Source organism: Lineus longissimus, chromosome 6 (assembly GCF_910592395.1).
Source record: "Lineus longissimus chromosome 6, tnLinLong1.2, whole genome shotgun sequence".
Lineage (NCBI taxonomy): Eukaryota > Metazoa > Nemertea > Pilidiophora > Heteronemertea > Lineidae > Lineus > Lineus longissimus.
In genome coordinates this window covers 21,080,772-21,100,470 of record NC_088313.1, presented here as the reverse complement: position 1 = coordinate 21,100,470, position 19,699 = coordinate 21,080,772, and the positions used below count along the sequence as shown (strand labels likewise).

Here is a 19,699-nt window from a genome sequence, read left to right as displayed (position 1 = left end):
GAAGCAATTGTACAATCGCTGCCAAGGGACTTTCCCTAATGACTTTAGCTAAATAAGGCATCGGGTATCACCCTCTGACGTAATTCCAGTGAAAAGGAAATCCCGAGCCCTAATGGCGTTGACGTCATTAGACCGGGGCCGCCGCTAACATCGTTAGGGAATCCCTGAACGCATATTTAGCCGACAGTCCTGCGTCATTAGCAAGTCGGAAATTCCCTCTAGGAGCATCGTCTGCTTGGTGGATCGATGAAGGAGGGATGTCCTCTTGACCTTGACATTGACATAAGAAGTGAAGCAGGTGTATCAGAGAAGCAAAAGTGACAATCGTGCGCGAGAAGCCGAGAGGAATTCTCACCGAGATCAGGAGCACCGCGGCGTGAAAAGAATCGCCTAATGTTGACATCACTACACCATCGCTACACCATCTTCTTCAGCGTCTGCTAAGATCTTGATCCAGCAGATAGCAACTTGAGTCCTTAATTCGGCTCAGGTCCAAGCGGCAATGTTCTTATTGCGATGTGGGGTAGGGTTGGACCGCTGTCGTTATTCAAATTCTGTGATAGCAATTAAGCGGTGAAGCGAAACGAAGCAAATGACATGAAGCATTCTGCGCTGCAACGGGTTCCAAAATGAGAAAAGTTCGTTCTTCCAGATGTTGCGTCACTTACCTCGACAGTTAAACTGTTGGAAGAAGTTATAGCGTTCCATGTTTTACTAAATCAGGCCCACGTTAACAAGGGAGAAGAAAGAGTAAAGCCCGATGTTGTTTTGCAGCCCACACGGCAAGAGAAAGAATGCCTCGCCTACCCAAACTTTTACAGTCCTACGTCAGTCGACATCTGTTGATCTCAATCAATTACAGTTTTAATTGACACTTGATTTTGATAATCAAATCAATGGGCCCGCAGTAGATACACTCCATCAGATGGACTCGGGTCGATCATTCAGGTGTCCTCTTGATTCGGCGACAGAGGAGCAGGATTCTAATTAGAATGAATTAGCGAGAACGTGTTGCTGCTTCAACAATACGTTGTGATTGTGTGAAGTAACATGTTGACCATCCTAGGACCATGTGCCCGGCGGCCATGGCGAGAGAGAAGCTTCTGAAACCATACTTTATCACTGGGCCAGAGGCATCATCACAAACACGCCAAATGAACTGTGCGTATATCATTTAAGGCTTCGACGTCAATGTGTCTAATGGTTATTTCCGTTGACAACATGTACATTTCACACCATGACCTTTGACCATGTTGACCATGCCAACGGAGAATGTGAATTGATAAGGTAATAAAACAACAGAAATACAGAGTACTGTTCAGGTCCTTGGGGCGTATTGTTCTAAATTAGGATCGGTCTTTCAGCACGCATGGCCACATCATACATTGACATGTATCATTTGTACTTGTCAAGGCATCAACATGAACGAGTCCTACCAGCAGCAAGTTTAATATCTTCAATACGAAGAGTTTAGTTTGCAGAGGCGAGAAGATGAAAAGAGATGCGTGGAGATTTTTATCAATTTGAAATGTCAAACTTCAAAGGAGAAGGCAGAATGCAGGAAGCAAACAATCAAGTATCGAGAAAAAACATTCAATGGGCCTCTTGCAGAGCATTGCAAGGGCCTGAATAGTAGATTGGGAATGCGCTAATGCTGATGCAGCCATTCACACGATGGAGTATGTTATCCCCGCTGCCTAGTTTGTAATGAGAATGTTGGTTGTTCAGACGAAAATGTCTTGATGCTGGCCGCCGACTTCTCCATGTTTCAGTGCACTACAAGTTTCCTTTTAGAGCTTTTTACTCTTGTATAGGTCAGTATTTATGGTGAAATCTGGGAGGTGCAAGATGAGAACAATTTGAAGTACTTACGAAATATATGGTAATTCCTCATGGTGATCATATGCCCGTTTAAACTCACTTCATATGGGCACAGGAGGAGCTACTCCATGGCCTGTCCAACTCAAAGTCAAATGACTCAACGATCCTACGAGACATCAGCCCCAGGGAATCATGTCCTCAAACACAATACCCTACCCATTTCTTTGATTGTATTCTTTTATTAAGAAGGTGAAAGAGTCCACATTAGGTCATGTGTAGGAGGTCATGGTTGGATGGTCATGGAACGGGAGCCCTATGAGAACATTGCAAGCTTGGAATGTGATTTGAACATCCCTGCCATTAAAGGGAGACTAGCTTACAAAATTCTTGCATATCTGTTACTCACTCAATACCACGACAACTTTGACTCAGCTTTAGACATAAGCCTACAGCTAGGATGAACAGACGACGGATCTCTTTATCAAATGCAAGGTACAACAGCAGCAAATTCCACATCAAAATAGGGGTTAGGAAAGGCAAAAAACGAGAGAAAACATATTAAGGTCTCCTTACCATTTCCCTCCACTCATTCGAGACTGGAGGCCCAAAGACAAAAAAGGTTGCCAAAAACTGTCCGTTCTCCTGTAGTTGTATTGTGCGTCTTCCCTAGGCTGGTGTTCCTTTAACCACATGATATTTGATAACGTATACAACAGCAATAATAAAACACCATTCTTGCACGTTTGTTCACTTGGGTTATCCACCATTTTTCACAAACATCTCTTTGATGCCCAGGAATGCAAGGCATAAAACCGTCTTTAGTTGGCTCCGTCATGATGTTACAATTTTCTGCACTCGACCGATGAACTTATTGGGGTAATAATAGGAAAGTTTAGAGGTTTTTTCTTGAAGTCAGCGGTTGATGTTGTCTTCTGACAAAGGCTGTGGCATCCCTGGACAGGTGGTGAGGTACGCTTCTCTCTGGTCGTGGGACTAGCGAGATACACCATGTCACACACCACACATAGAAAAGAAGGAATTCAACTGCGGTTAAATTCCATCACACGTATGAATGATATCTGGTTGTATTATTGTCCAACCAAGGGCAAAGTCACTGACATTATGGAACTCATTTGAATGGGATGCGTTGTCACACACACATAAAGTATGCAACAGAATCATTGAGCAAATCTGAATGATGACTATATTGAATATTTTTTTGTATCATACGTTCATTTAGTACAAACTTGAAAGACTGGAGACTCGGTCAGAGCAAAATCATGGCGCTTTTGACCCACATTATTTTTTACCAGAAGAGAAAGTTGCCGTGTTGATATCTGAAAGAAAGTATGAAATAACACCACCTTTTGTAGATCGACATCGAATTTTGTTGAGACCAGCTTTCGAAGATGGCCTTATATCCGATTTTGAGCAAGAGGAGCCTCCTCTGTTAATCGAATTAGGGGAGAAAATCATGCAATAAGTGTGATTCCTCCATTGATTCCCAGTGTGTCTCTGCTGAGAAGTCAACAACATTGGCCAGGGGGAGAAGTAAGCAACGACTCTGGAGCTACTCCAACAGAACTTCACTTGAGGTATCATGCTCATCACCTGAAATCATGCTTCTCTGAAAACAAAAATGTCACATTAGAATGTCAGCAAAAACAATGGTAATTCCACTTCATTTTAATCACTTCGTAGATGAGCTGACTCATACATGTACTTACCAATGGCCCACATTTGTTATGCTACAGATGAAGAAACAGGTCCAAAAAATTTGTTCACTGTTTTTTTTGTTTTCTGCTCAAAATGAACCAACATCATCGGTCCCAAGTCGTGTTACCGGGTTCCACTGTACAGATTCTTTTGCAAACTCGACATGGAGAATAGATGTATTCAAATCACGAGGTATAAAGCTTACCAACTGCTGGTCCAGGATGTTAAATGCACTAGGGACCGGTATCTGATGAAATGCCAAAACACATACGATTTGGTGCAAGAAAGGAAGACTGTTTTAGCACAATACAAATATAAACATGTGATATTCGATCAAATTTATTTGATATCAAGGTCATAGGCATATATTTTGCACAAAACAAACTGAAGTTATTCGGGCAAAAAGGCCCAACTGACACCAGGTCAAGTTAGAAAGGGAATATCGCACTTTGGCAGTGCAGAAAATCAGGAAGCTGAATGAATGAGAGAAAAATATTCAGCAGCAAGCGGCAATAATAGGAGAGAAACGCCAGAGGAAAAATCAACAAAGCTGATGGTGAGAAAGGCAAACAAAAACAGAAGCAGATATCCTTATATGTTGGTCGCAAAGAAACATGATACATTCATGACCCTTTAGAAAAATGTTGTTGTAGTCAATCGATATAGATATATATATAAGGATGAAAAGGTTATTGATACGTATGCATGAATACAATGCTGACATAACTGGAGGCAATGATGAAAAAATAATGAGGATTTTAGAAGGTGATGAGCTCAAAATTCAGTTCCCTTTGATGTTGATGCTCAATGGTTTGCAACATGAAGCGCTTCTTGAAGGCATAAAATTGCCAAGGTCGGTAGTACTACCTCAACAGAATATCGTTATTTTTATGTTTTTATGTTTCAGTGCTCTGTCACAGTAAACCGATAGATGGATTGTGTATGTGAGTACCAGTACCAGTGCAAACATGGCTAGCCTACAAGTAACAAAAAAAACCCAAAAACCCCAACCCTAACATAAATGAAGGCGAAGCAGCTCACAAACTAAATGGAACGGCTGATTTAATTCTAGCAATGGCAGACAAGTTGACTTTTGCTTGGAGGTCAACACAAGTTATCATTGATGCCACTATATGCACCTTGACTGACAGAGGCCAGAACGTGCGATGCTATTAATTCAGCGACACAAAACTTTCCCAGAAGCTGCCTAAAGGTAACAGGGATAAAAAGCAAGTAAGTTATGAGAAATGTGCTTACCAATGACATATTCTTTGAGTCTTTGTGTATCTGTGAGGGTAAGCAAATTGCAATTACTTCAATTGGCAATGTACAAAAGCTACAATTTAGTTTTGACTTTATGACACACAATGTTGGCATGGGTTTTTCTTTGGATACGTTCTGGCGAGAAAATGGAACTCTATGTATCACCATTAGTAGGTTATATAGGCCTGCGAAATTCATTAAGTTGGCCATGTGTGTTTTCAGCAAATACAGAGATACAATTAACATTCCAATTAACTTGAGCCCATGTACGTAGGTTCCAAATATTTTTCATACACGGCAACCAATTATGAATAGAGATGACATTTATATTTATTAAAAGAAACTGACCAAAAAAATATATACTTTGTACTTTGGCCTGCATCAGGAGGAAATAAATAAGTAAAACAGTGCCACAAATAACCTTTTTGTTTCTAAAATTAGCTTGGATTCCATCTAAGTAATAGGCCTAGTAATTACTTCTGATTGCTGTGACGTAAATGGAGCAATGTCAAGCTGTTTTATGAATGGGATTCCATGTGAACTAGGCCAAAGAGAAGTGCTTCCTTGAACACATGACGCAAATGGTTGTAAAAAACACAAGTACGTCCAGGATTGTTTAGATATCGAGGCCAAAGAAAAACAAAGCTTTTCCCGGTTGGAATCTATTTTCATGCATTTTAAGTATTGTCACCTGATAGTTCATGTTTTACACTTAAACAGAATTCAGTTCATTTCAATGTATGTACTAACATTTACTGTCGGGATCAGAAGAATAAAGTAAACGGTTTAACGATGGGAGCTCATTAATTTTGATGACATTGTTGCAGTTAATGGCTGTTATCTCTTTATTTCTGTTCAAGACAGTATATGTTAAGTGGGACACTGTACAAACATTTGCAGACCATTGAAGGAAATAAGAGTGTCCTCAAAGTTGGGTCGTTTCCAAGAAGATACTCAACCTAGATATATTGTGAGAAAACACCACACCAACCATAACTGGAATACACTTCGATGGAAGACATTCTCTAGTCATTCTTGGGATAAACTTTCAGTTTTTTCGAATGGTTATTTCTGAAATGGCCAGTGGGATCCTCACATGAGCAAAGTTCCTACTTCCGGTCTGAAGATGAAAAGGTGAGAGATGACATTCAGTTCTTCTTGAGATCTTCAACCGACTTTGTCTATGGAAAGGTAACAGCTTCATCCGTCATCACTACAAAACTCCAGCTCGTACAGATGAAACAGCAAGAACATGTTCTTGCTTGAGAGTTGAGCCATCAAAGGTATTCAAGTCTTTGAAAAATGTAAATTTACAAAGAAACAAATGGCTGGGAATAAAACTTTAAACACATCAGCAGAATGGGAATGCGTAGTGGTGCTTTTCACACTTGAACTGAGACAGGACAAACACTTACCACATTTGCCACAACAGGAAAGTCCCTGCTTAGGCATTGATATGTACAAACATAACGTATAGCTTTAGGGGTCCATTGCGACAAGGCTGCATGACATTTTACAATGAATTGCAAGAAAGAAGAAGATGCAAGGGAAACTGCTTATTTATGTGCCAATTTTCCTAGCCAAAGAATTCAATTGGCTCAAACTAGACAGGTGTCTATCTAAACCTAGCAACAGACAAGTCCGCTTCTAACACATTTGGGAGACTGCCAGAGAAAGCTTCCGGACATTAATTACATAGTTAATGAGTTGGCAATACCTGAGCTAGCCATAAAAAAGTGGTAGTCCACGTAAGGAAAAGGTATCCAAGAAATTACAAGTAGCATGACCTAGATCAAGAATAGACACTGAGCGAAGAGGTATATATAGTAAGTGATGCACTGCTTGGAAATAGATGACTAAAATAACTATGAGGAAAGAGTCTGAAATAGATGGGATACCTGAGATGCAGATGTTACCGCTGCTTCACACCTGTTTGGCATTAAGCCACCTTTGGCCTGCTCCAGCTAATCATAGAATCTGGATAACTTCTGACGTTGGTACGCGAGGTTTCTAGGTTTCTTTCTGCTATTCTCAGCCTTGCTAGGTAAATATTTAACATCAGGAGAAGCTTCTAGAAGGATGGGGCGCTCTCCAAGAGAAGACGTGTAGCGAAGCAAAGATGAAAGAGCCGAAATCTAAAGCAAGGACAGGTCTGGTTTAGTTTTTTTATTCAGCTTTTAAAGTCGCAGGCCAAAATGTCTCTGATCTTCGGATCTCTATCTGAATCTTGCAGGAGACTTTACCTTATGTTTTTAGTACGAGCCACATTTAGGATCTGATGAGATCTTGATCCGATAAGGTCTGGAAGATGGGGTGGGTTCTATGCAACCTGGATTCTATACACCCCGGGCTCTAGGCATCCCAGGTCTCTGTGTGTCCCTAAATCAAACGGATTATATGTGTCCCGGGTTCTATGCATCCTTGTTCTGTGTGTCCCAGTTGTAAGGGAAGGTTGAATACTTTTTGACGTGGGAATTTTTAACAGCCTCCCGGGACCCAACCCCAGTCTTCCCCTGACTAAGACAAATAGAGCCCAGGATGCATATAACCCAGAACAGAGAGAACCTGGGAAAAACAGAACTTGTGACGGATAGAACCCGAGACACCAAAGGAACAATCCCCTGAAAGACATCTTCTACAAGCCAAATCATGTAAGAATATTTATCTTGTAGGATCTGTGGCCCTCCTTTCAGACAGATTACCAACGGATAGACAATACTGTTCTTACTATGATGAGCCATAGCTCGATATGTTAGGGTCACAAAGAAAACTGCCACTAAGAACTGAGACCTATCAAGCCTGTGCACAGAGTGATAGCACAGACTGATTTCCAAGCTAAGATACGACTCAACAATGAGAAGAGCAGACATAGTATGATTGTTGCCTCGCCATTATCTATATTGCAAAAAGTTCAACTGCAGACTTAAGTCTACCACCTTTTTGAGCGAAGTTTTCGCGGATAAGCTGAATATTCAAGTTGGTTCCAATGCAACTCTACTGAAAGCGACAACATATTCCATGTCAGGATGTGAATATAAATGTATTCTAATTGAAACAATTTCATTGAAATGCCAAATGGAAGAATTCCAGTTCGATAAGTGAGAAACTGATGTATTCTGATAACATCAAGATAACCCAACAACTTTCTCAGACAGAGCGGAAAGGGAAGAACATACTCTTCTTATAAATGGCATCATTTCCAGATGATGGTATTTTTTTTATGGCGACAACATCTCAAGGACAGATTTATCTATCAATAGCTTATGCCACTGTACTCTCCGGGCAATGGGTGAAAGACTTATGCAGTTTATGGATACTAGAACACAATTACTAGTATGTAATTTTCTACATGATTATACATGTACAAACAAAGTGCAACTATTAACGAGAGGTAAGGCTGAGGGAGAGAAAATGGATTGATAGAATAATAATAAGCTTAAGATGGTGTTAAATACAGGGGTTTTTTTAGTCTACCAGGTCATCAGTCAGATATCATATACATCCGTGGATTTTGACACTGGAGCTTTGGGTCCACCCTGTTGTATATTTACAATGCCATATCGACATGACACGGTTAAAAAATGCAGATCGAGACTGTAATGCAGAATATCATTACAGTTTGAACAGTTTAGTTAAAGTTGACAATGTTTGGTTTGAATGATGATATCAAATATATCTATATCACCATTACAAAAGTTGTTGTCTATTTATAGTGACAGTCTGTCGGTGCCTGGGAAGAGAGAAGAAAATAGTGCTGATCGGTCCTGGCTTCGTTTCCATGACGAAGACAGAAATAGATCTACTTTGGTGCTGGGTGATGTCCCTTTTGTTATTAAAAAGCGGTACTGCTCCTGCAGGGTGCTGGGTAATGTCAGGTTAATTCTGTATCACCAATTCTGCCGGGTGCTCGGTCTTGTCCGGTTTATTCCGTGATTGCCAAATGCACTAGCTTAAAATTAATAGCCATCTTGCTCTGAATATTTGCTTTACCAAAACTACTTTTTATTGCAAATGTGACGAGAAAAGATGAAAGAGGCACTGAGAGTACTAACATTGATGTGATCAGAATCAATAGATACATCAACGACTTCATCTAAAGGTCATCCAGGCTCTATCGACCTGATGACTGGATCAGGATCATCATTACACTTTCATTGTCGTTCGCTCGCAAAATGCTTTTAAATTTGGATCATGCAGTGGCCCAGTTCATTATGTTTGGTAGAGTGTCATCACACACCAAAGTCCAGTTTCCGAGACAAAACAGGACACGTCATTTGACCTAAAATGTAAAGTTTTGCAGTTTTAACTATGAGCAATAAAGACCTATACAAATTGTTCTACTGTGCTCGAAGTATTCATTGAAACATCTGTGGATGGGCATTAGGTTGTTCCCTTTTGTTTGGACAAAATCAAAAGGGTTAACGGAACAAAGGCTTTAAAAGGATAAAAAGTATATTTGTAAATTTGAAACTTTATTGGAAACCATTTAATCTGAACCAAGTGAAGCATTTGCATCCCTTTGGAAGCCCTGGGCATGATTCAAGGTTGTATTCACAACTAGAATGTGGTATATCCCGTTCAGCAACAGCGCAACAGGGAAAATGAATATTTAATCAATGTAGATGAAAATGTTAAAATTCAAACATTGAATAGCTTTTGAGTTTAATTATTCTCACAGATTCCTTTGTTTCAGACTATCACAATATTGAAAGCTAAACATCAATGGTGACTACCTTGGCTGTATACATATCTAAACATTGAGTATATGATTATAAAGGAAAAATAAAAGAAATCATACTTCAGGAAAACAAGAAGTTCTGGAGTGTTGCCTGCCTAAAACATGAAGAAGGCCCTGAATCTCACCAACGCTGACTGACAGACTGAAGGCAAGGTCAAATTTGATCTGAGTTGTCAAAAGTCCATCTGACAGGCATACCAGTCACTGCTTTGACAAGGATTCAGCCCAAACATCACATCTTGCAACCATTCTTTGAGTATTTGTGGAAGCACACTGCTGGTGGAAGTAATAGTATTAGTATTTTGATGCAGACGACCACGACCACTCGATTGGGCAGTCCCAAATTTGTCATGCCATATGAAAAAATTTCCAAGTCCAAATATTTTTTTCACTTGTTTTATGATTTTCACTATAGTTACCTTCATCACAATCGCATGCCAGACAATGACCGTAGTGAGAAAATGCCAAAGTGGAATCATGCCTTAATGACATCTTCCCACGCAGATTATCACCTCACTAATACATCTCATTCCTCTTCCTGAAGTTCAATCCTGTCATTAACCTACACAATAGAAAATACCATCATTATCAACAAGTAAAGACAATTCTTGAAGGTCGACTGCATTGACCTAATTATAGGATAGCATTTGCTTTCCTGCAGCTCTAAGATTTTATTCAATACTTCCTCATATGTTTCAGATAATGAACGGTATAAGATACTTTTTATTGATTATTACATAGTCAAAAGATGTGAGCTCTGTGATTATAAAAAATTAAATGTCAAGATTGAAATCTACATTGTACAAACGTTGGTATAATCATTTTGAATAGAAATAGACTGCAAATGTCTAATGCTCTATAATATATTTCATATAGTTCATCATTTGACAAGTACATGTATCTATCAAAGTTGCTCTAAAAATATGACTGACTCTTCAACAAAGCTTCCTTTATAATCGTCTGGTAGTTGGTATCTTCTAGCAGTGACTTCTGAGATGGGTCCTGCCATATTGTTGACTTGCCGCCAGTTTTCTAAAGTCTATTTTGCGCTCACTACCTGACTGCTGGGAATAACCGGCTTACACTCACAGACCAAAATAGAACATTACAACCCTGGCCAGTTTTATACCAACAACAGCAGGGAGGAAATATCATGGTCACAATCGAATAAAACGTAGAATATTTCACCCAACAGATCTGTATATCAATGATCAAGCAGATGAATGTCGTTTTATATTTGTCAACAAAGGATAACTAAGCAACAATGAGAATACGTCAACCTCACTGGGGCATTAGGCCTTTTAGCCTCATGGCAGTAATAACATGAGACAATAAGTTATACGCTGTTTATATTGATATTGTCTTTTGATTTCGACCTGCTCAGTTGAGAAAAATATCCATCTCGTTGAAGATTAACTTAGAGGCTTGTTACATCTTACAGCTTCAGATATAAAACTTTCTTTCAAAACTAGACCTATCATTTCAAAGAGAGTAAGAGCCAGACATGATTTCTTGCCAATGATACATTTTTAAGGGCAAGAAATGTCTATTGCCTACATAGACATTTCAAAGAAATCGTTCGAAAACTGTTCATTAGCACGTAAGCCTTGATATCAAATGAAGAAAAGAAACATATTTGTCAAGGATATGTTCTTGTTCAAAAAGAGTTACCGCAAAAAAACTATGTCATGGATCTGAAATGTTCATCATTTTCAAAATACAAGTACATGTACCTTTATGTCACTCAGTAACTGTTGTGTTGCCTCGTCTAATCATGATATTTCTGTAAAATAACTTCGATATGTACTAACTCCATCCAACCACATGCATCACAGCTTTGCTGCAATTTGTAAGACTTCACAGGAATGAATGATGTCGCCAGTATTTGTACCAACGAAACCATTTATATTCCATGTTCACGTACTGCTCTCACAAAAATAGAAACAGAAAAATTGGAACTATCGATCATTTATCTTGGATGTACTGTACATCAGGGAAGTTGAAATATTTCATTGTTTCTGAATGTCTCTGGCATCTGAATGTTGTTTAAGTAGGTGGTTGCATTTATCTTGTCAGTTTACTTAAGTCATTAGAGACCAGGCTCTCCTAGTTCAAGGGAGGTTAGTTAGCACTTATCTCTTTTAGTTAGGGTCAGTAAACTTTGCACCAAGTTGAAGTTTAATGCTATGTTATGGTGACTTACCATTATTGATGCTGGATTCTTACAGTTTTTTCAGTTTTATAATCCTTCCTTGTTTTGTTTTTAAGTGAAATAGTCTGAAAAGTGTCCGTTTCGTACCATTTTTAACAGAAAATTTGATATTTTGTTATGCAGTTCTGGCAATGACTTAGTCTGTAACTGATTTCTAATGATTTCATTTTCTTTCTTGGAAGATAAAGCAGATAAAGCTGATGGTTAATCGTACTGATGAACTGGCAGCAGACATGAGTCAGGTACGGATGCCAAGAAGCTTCTCCAAGGTCGACCACGATGACGTCAATACCAACATGGGGTAGGCTAAGATAACACAACTGATGATACGAGGAGAAAGATGCTTCCAGAACTCCCAGGAAATAAGCACATTTCTAAGGTAAAGATGATCATTAAATAGGATTCTGAGAGGTTTTGGCATCAAGTTTGTTCCCAAATTATGGCCACAAAATTATCGAGTGTTGACTTGGCTGCTGAGGTGAACTTGGCTGAAATTGTTTTGGAAATGTCTGAATGATGTTGCTGGAGCGTGCATGCATGTGGTACATCACCCATACACTCCACATGCACAGTCCGCTGGCAGCCAGGAACATGACACAGACTGTAAAGTTTAATGTCCTGTCGTCAGCTGCAACTTCACTCTTCGTCCCCTTGTACTTGTCATATTGGGACACTGCATAAATTTAAACGCAAAATACATATACAGTTGTCGAAATTGTCAGACTGAACGAGCGATAGCAATGGCCACGCTTTGTCTACAGCTATGATATAAGACAGACCAATAGCTGATATATATTGATGCATACTTCATTCTTTATCAAGGCTTTTTGCAACAGAGTCCAAGTTGGCGTAGAAAGGTCAAGATGGCCTCAGAATACTGGTCAATGCAGCACCATCAAAGATCAGATATAGCAGCTTTGGTGAGTGATTTACGCAATTGAGGCTTGGACTGTCAATCATTTGTTGAATCATCCGATGAAATATAAAGCTGATTTCCATACGTGATCTAGAAATAGAAAGAAGAGGCAAGCTGGCGGTTGACGTAATTCATCAGTCAATTGTACTCAATGCTGAATATCGCACATAAGTACTGATGTGTGGACGCAGGCCTCTAGACGGTTGGAGCAGCTGCTGTTCAATGATGTAGGCTATATTTTTCTTGATGTCTGGACTAGTACAACTTGGTGAAGGAATGACCACCTGAAAGCTCTGTACATAGTTGATTGCTGCTGACTGAAATTAATAAAAAATTAATCAAACACAAATGGCTTAAGTGAGTGAACTAGGCCTATGAATGTGTGCAGCACTATCACTGCATGTGCGCCATGTGGGATATTGGATCATGTGGTCCTATAAATAGACTGAAGTGGTCTCCACAGTTGTCTCACCGACGCAGATTTACTCTCACAGCTAATTCAAACATGTACGAAAGCTCAAAAACATTTCATTTGTAGAAGGTCAGCAATGATAGCACTGAAAAAGCTCAATGCAGACTTTTTGCAATGATTTTGCTTACAGCATTCTGCATTCTGATATATCTCAAGAGAAAACTGCTGCAAACACATTAGATTGGACCGGAGCTCATGAAAGTCATCAAATAAGGAAAGCAAATAATGAAAAAAAAGCAAGAACGAGAGGCAAGAAAGAGATCTAGCCTTGCATCTGAGTAGGCTTATTGTGTTGCCAGTCATTGATGAAAACAGCTTTCCCTAGGCCTCAGCCAATATCTGCCAAAAATAGCATCATCCCTCCGAAGAATGAGACAATTTTTCCCTTTATAGCTTTCCTATACGCCTACCAATGTTTCAGTCGAGCAAAGGCCTACCTGGACATAAAACTGATATTCTAGTGAGGAAGGAATATAAGACCTTCATAACGAAAGCCTTTGGTAAATCTGATCTAAGCCTATCATGGACGGATCAGGCTTCTCCTGAAAGAAGGAAATGGGCCAGGGTAGATGAAATAGAAGAGTCTGTGCTGTATATAGTTAGGCGACTGCTGTTAAGTCATGTTTGGTTCTTCTCTATGAATCACAATGCCTGTACTCATTATGTCTGATATGGCAGCTTTTAAAATCCAAAATATGTCTTTTCCTCGACTGTAAATGTCAGTTGGGCCAACTTATTTTATTTCAAGCCAATTTATGTCGAGGCACTGCTCATATTGGGAGAAATGGGTTCTAAAGAAGCACTGGTAGGGTCCATCATTGTTTAGAGAGGTGAATTGAGGCTGACTGCATGACACATTTGGTTTCCTTTTGTCTGTTGGCAAGAATTAATGGAATCAGCTAAGCTTGTGTTGTTCTGGTAACTTGCACAGAAGTGATGCCAGGAATTGGCTAGGTATTCTCAGCAGAAATAGCAGATTACCAGCAGTCAGAAATAACATGTTACTTAGTGGTTATTCTTAGCGATAAAGTCATGATCCTGGAATAGCTACCTTGCCATTGGCTGTAAGCCGAGGCAAAGTAAGCAATGTGAGGCACTCGGTCAAGCTCACTGAACTAGAGGCCCAAGAGCCTGCAGCTGAGCTAAGTAACTGTTGATCCTGGAATGGTGACCTGCTTTGGCTCCTTCGGTGATGTGGTATAGTCATGATGCCAACTCTACTGAAAAAGATGATGTTCTTACAACATCTAGCTCTGGACAGGTTCCTGAAATGGAAGTGAATCATTAATCGCATACATCATCACAGTGATCAATCATGTGATTTAGGATTGATTTTCTTTTTTAATTAGGGTTTGTATAACAACCATTATCTCGCCATATTCTAAATTACAAAATGTCTATCCCTTTTCCAGACACATTTGGTCGAGCTTGAGAGAACCTAAGAGGATCATTCAGCAGGACTGGAATACATGACAGTGGTGCTGTGTTCTTCGAAGGAAGGCTGTTTCTTCACATGTCCAACTGATACAGATTCCATGATGTTTGGGGAGCACATGGCGCCAGCTGATGAAGAGGCATCATGAGGACACCGTCTGGCCCCACTGTGACTTGATTGGCCATACCTCAAACACAGGACTATCTGATAATCAGTCAGATGAAGGAGAAACTCAATTTCAAATTCAGTTACATGTTTCGCTATAGATTTATCAGCCAATCTATCATGTGCGACAAGCAAAAACAGTTAGTACGGGGGCGGTGGAGATTTTTTTAGCATTGCGAGTACAAAAAGGACTTGTAGATGGAAACGATGTGGTTTGTTATTTTACACACTGTGGGGACACTATTTAGCCAGTTGAAGGACACCTATACTAAAGGCCTATAAAGGCCTATGTAAAACAGACACACCAGAACCGACTAAATAGGGCCAACACAGTATAACTTTTTGACATTTCAAAGACCAATATTGATGATTAGGTCACTCACTCAATATTTTATGAATGGAACACTCCAGCCAATCAGATCAAGCTCAAAGGCTGAACTCTATTCCATCTAAACTTGGTCCAAGATCTTAGGCCATGGCATGCACTTTATTTACACAGGTTTTCTCAAGTAGAACCGGATATCAAATTATCGTAATCTAATTGGCTTTCAGCCATTGGCTAAAGGCTTTAAACATTAACTTAGGCCATTCATACTGGAATCATGAATGAACCGATGGGTTATAGTAAATGAGGTGTAAGTAGTTCCTGGAACTCACTACTGACCTGTGGATAAACTCAGAGATTACTTAATCTTAAATCATAGTATTAACATTGATAGGTCTGGTCATAGGCTTTGGTCAGCGAATGTTTATATGTCTCAATAATACTTTAATAGATCCTGTATCATGTAATGGTAAAACCATTAATATGCACATTTTACAGTTGATGCAGGTTGTCAGTTCATGTTTAACCCCTTGCTAAGCTGTCAATACGAAAGTTGTCACCACCATAGACAGACATAACACTCAAGATGACCCAAACCGCATTCCAGCTGTGAAAGAGGCTTGCTCGGGACTGGTTTTCCGTCAGAAGTTGTCAAACTGGCAAAATATGAACAAATTGATTTTGTTGGGTTTTCATCTTGAAATGATAAGTTTAAAATCTGGTCGCAGATTCCATCGCAATCACAGGATGGTCGAGCAATGATAGGGTTCATTCAACACATCCTGGTTGGACCAGTTATTTGGCAGTGGTCCCTCCGCTCGCCAACACCAAGCAGCGATGGAAGATAGCATTTTGTGGTCAGCAACCATAATCCTGTGGTGAACACAGCAGGTACATTCCAGGAAACCCAAACCAAAGCCACGGTGAACTTCGTAGAAATCTGCTGAATTACCCCTGGGGCAACCCCATACAAAACCTGTCACAAATAACAACACTGCAGGAAGTTAAGAACCCTAACTACCTGTGTTCTACTTCAGTTTTATTGTACTTAAATCTGCTGTGCAATGCTTATACAATCAACACATGAGTTGTCAGTCAGGTGAGGATGGGACCGGTGTTCATACCTATTTCTAGGACACTAATTATTGTTCAGCAAATTAATTTGTTCCAAAGTGATTTGTGAGTTTTCTTTACCCATTAGTCCTCTTTAGTTCGTCAAAGGGAATAAGTGACATTTGACAGAGGGACAAAACATTATGAGTTAATGGCCCATATGGCCAAGCTTTAGGATACACAGCTAGTTTCTGAACGACCATAACAAATATTTGTCCACACATTCTTTGACCTTCTTTTATTTGAGGAACATTAATGAGACTTGTAGACAAAGACCCTTTCTTGAAATATGTCTTGGTGTGGTAAAGCATATTTCACATGAAGTGAGACCAACTCGTCTACACCATGAATGATGCACATTTCTTGGCACCCAAAGTACATGTATAAAGCCAGTTCAACCCAGATGAAATGAACAGGGAAAGATATGCCATTAGGAGCTATGGAAATGACAATGGACAAGAATGTCATGGAGAATAAAAGTCTAAGAGTAGCAAAAAATCAGTCGATCTTCAAACACATAAACCAATGATAAACTGCATATCAGCAATGTTGTCACAAGGTCGCAGTGCAGGTGGTGCAAAGTCAATAAAGAGTTCAACCCCATGCCTCATACCCCTTGCCAAGAACAGCTGGCAAAATCTTGCCCTTTTTTTCTCAGAAAGTGTTATCACTATTGAGTACACAACATGAGTGGCTATCCAACCTATAAACATGAATGAACACAGTTATTTCACCATGACAACCTGGATACATCACTTTTTTGCAAGTTTTCTCTGGAAAGAGTAAACAAAACACCCGAAGAAAAAGATTAACAGTTTTTAGGTAGTCACAACCAATTGCTTTATCCTATACATTGTAGTTCTCAAAAGAAGATGTATGAGACCTTTAAATAACACCCCTAGTTAACCTTTGATTAGTCTTCTCAAGTGTACGTGGTTATTTGGACAGCATCACACTTGAAGAAGGGGGTGGTTTGACACTGCCATAGAATGGTGACACCTTAGAGACAAGAATAAGAAAGGTTTTTAAATTATCACACTGGGGTGGCGGAGTTCTAGAGTTGAATGAAAAGTTACCCGTTCATCTTTTAGGTGTTCATACCACAAGGTCAAACAACCTAACTGTCAGCTTTGAACGAGCACGCATTGAACAGATAAAAGTGTATACCTGAGGTACAAGTTATGTCTGCACCAAGCTGTCAGTTTTTGACAAACCTAATGCATTTTACGATCACCGAAATCAAACGAATCGAACTATTTGATAGCGCCAGTTGATTATATAAATTTCTTTCTTGATCTGACACTTTCACAATCATATTGATGTATTGGGTCTTTGATTGAGAACATTGACAGAAGTTCAAATGATATCTTCTCAGTTCCATTTATCAGCTCCGCTATATGGAGCAGAGCCTTTGAAACCATATTTAGGCACTCAAACGAAGAAGACAGGCAGACCGGAAGCGCTTATATGGCTTTTTCAATCAAAGGTGAAATGCTTTCTGTCATAGTGAATGATTTATGATGCCCCATATCTCGCCTATAGTCAATAGCCCTATATTGACTAAACTGAAAGGCTGGCAATTCCTTGTATGCCCATATCCTGATTGGAAAACTATGCATGTGTTTGGCATGAAGAATTAACGTGCTGTGGTTCAAGCCTGATACTATGTCCAGTAGACGTGGAAGAAGGCCAAGCCGAGTAATGTCCAAGTTATACACCACCTCAGTAAATGTTTATAAAGTCGAGATAAACACACACACTTTTTATTTACTGAGGGATTGCGGTGATTGGAAAGGTTCATCTTATCAGGAAACCAAAACCAGACGAGAAGACTGGAAACAGACAACACCGTCATTTTTTTCAAAAAACGTGATTACTTCCAATACCTCGGTATGATCAGCTACTGGTCAAAAGGTTTATCAATTTGGCCTTCCCCAGACAAAACCAAGGACCAAGACAAGTGAATGTGCTGTTATGACCAAACCAGTCCCGATAGTCCTGTCAGAATATTCCATTTAGATTCACACCCCTTCTCTCAGGGTGGTCAGTATTGAGTGGTATTAACACAGACCATGGCGTCAAATTATCATCCAGTCTGGTAGACCACCACTGTCTTAACGGAAGGTCCCGAACTGTTAAGGCAAAGGAAAGCAGTGATATCACGTCCTGTCTCATGAAGAATGTGATAATCTCAATGGGTGCACATTTCCAACAGAACCGAAGACATTATCACTGGCTCTGAGCAGGAGTCTCGGGAATACCTCTGTCTACCCGTGGTCCATCCAATCACACAGTGCCCATATCCGTGTCTCCTCGAACCACTTGAGAGACAATCACAAACAGACAGCCAAACACCCAGGACAGAATAGAGAACAACACATCAATGTTCTGAAGACAAATGCTCCACAAGGCAGGACGACACTTTAGACGACAAGAGGCACATTGCTTAGCCATTTAGCAGAAGTTATCAGTCATACATGACCGTCTTGAAAACAATTGCTCCATGGTTCACCCGACATTTTTACAGCGCCTTGTAAGTTTTAAGACTTCAAGGGGTGTATCAGTGAATAGACCAGACAATTCGATTATTAGGCTCATGCTTTTGATCATTAGGTGATCTTGTCCATGTAGGGTTTTCTTTCTACCATCAGTCAAACCTTTGACATCTTGAAGAGGTTGTTTTTTGTTTCTAAAGAATCTGAATGGCAATTTCACATTTGATTCAAAAGAGTTGGTACTCTCCTTTTGGTGCCTTCCATTACAAATATGCTCAGATATAGCAGGATCAGGGTTCATTTCTCAAGTCAATGGAGGTTAGTGGTGGAGTAAGTGCAGTTTGTCCCAGTGTGGTTGTTTTCACACCGTTGTCTCCAAATCCCATTCAAGTCTAATACATCTCTTAAACAAGCTGCTTTCCAATTTCATAGGAAAAGTTAAATAGATCAAAGGGACAGGGAAAAGGACTTCAAAGAGTGACTAAAAGAAGACAATACATTCCTAGTCTTTGATCTTTTGTATCACAATCACTAACTTCCTCTGCTTGCATTTCTCAACAAAACAGATCAAAGTATTTGCCAATTAAAACAAAAATCACCCAGAAATGCCAATACAACTCCGAGAGGGGAAATTGTTTCGAGCATTATAAGCTTAATAAGCATTGTTTTGACCCTGGTGTACTTAATACCCCCAGTAAGGCATACTTCAAGAGGGACAATATTATAACCGCATGGTTTGTCCAGGGAAGTACTGCACATTCCTGTGGTCAGCCACATATTTCTGGTGTGCTTTCACACACTAGGATCAAAGGGAAGAGAAGTTTGTAAACAGTAACACAAGCTGGTTTGATTCTAAAGTGTGAGAAACAAGGCAACGACCTAGTATTTCATGCGAAGTTGCCTTTTCCTGGGTTTCGGCTTGACTTTCTCTTATATGACATCTTTGGCACAAGATACTTGTGGAGAGAACTACAACTCAGCGTCCAGAGTTTGTCCCTTAGCTTTTAACCAGTTCACTAGCCCGATCG

General features: G+C 39.8%; 1 long non-coding RNA gene across 3 annotated transcripts; it reads left to right on the top strand.

The window, feature by feature from the left end:
- Positions 1-5,787: 5,787 nt before the first annotated feature.
- On the top strand, positions 5,788-18,013 carry LOC135489731 (uncharacterized). 3 transcript variants are annotated; one of them, XR_010447205.1, is made up of 4 exons: positions 5,788-5,934; positions 11,933-12,129; positions 12,573-12,670; positions 14,551-18,013. It is a non-coding gene; the product is annotated as an uncharacterized LOC135489731 (long non-coding RNA). The 3 variants fall into 3 exon arrangements; XR_010447206.1 differs by having other exon boundaries at positions 5,788-6,083; XR_010447204.1 differs by lacking the exon at positions 5,788-5,934 and adding an exon at positions 6,633-6,950 and having other exon boundaries at positions 14,551-18,012.
- Positions 18,014-19,699: the final 1,686 nt, after the last annotated feature.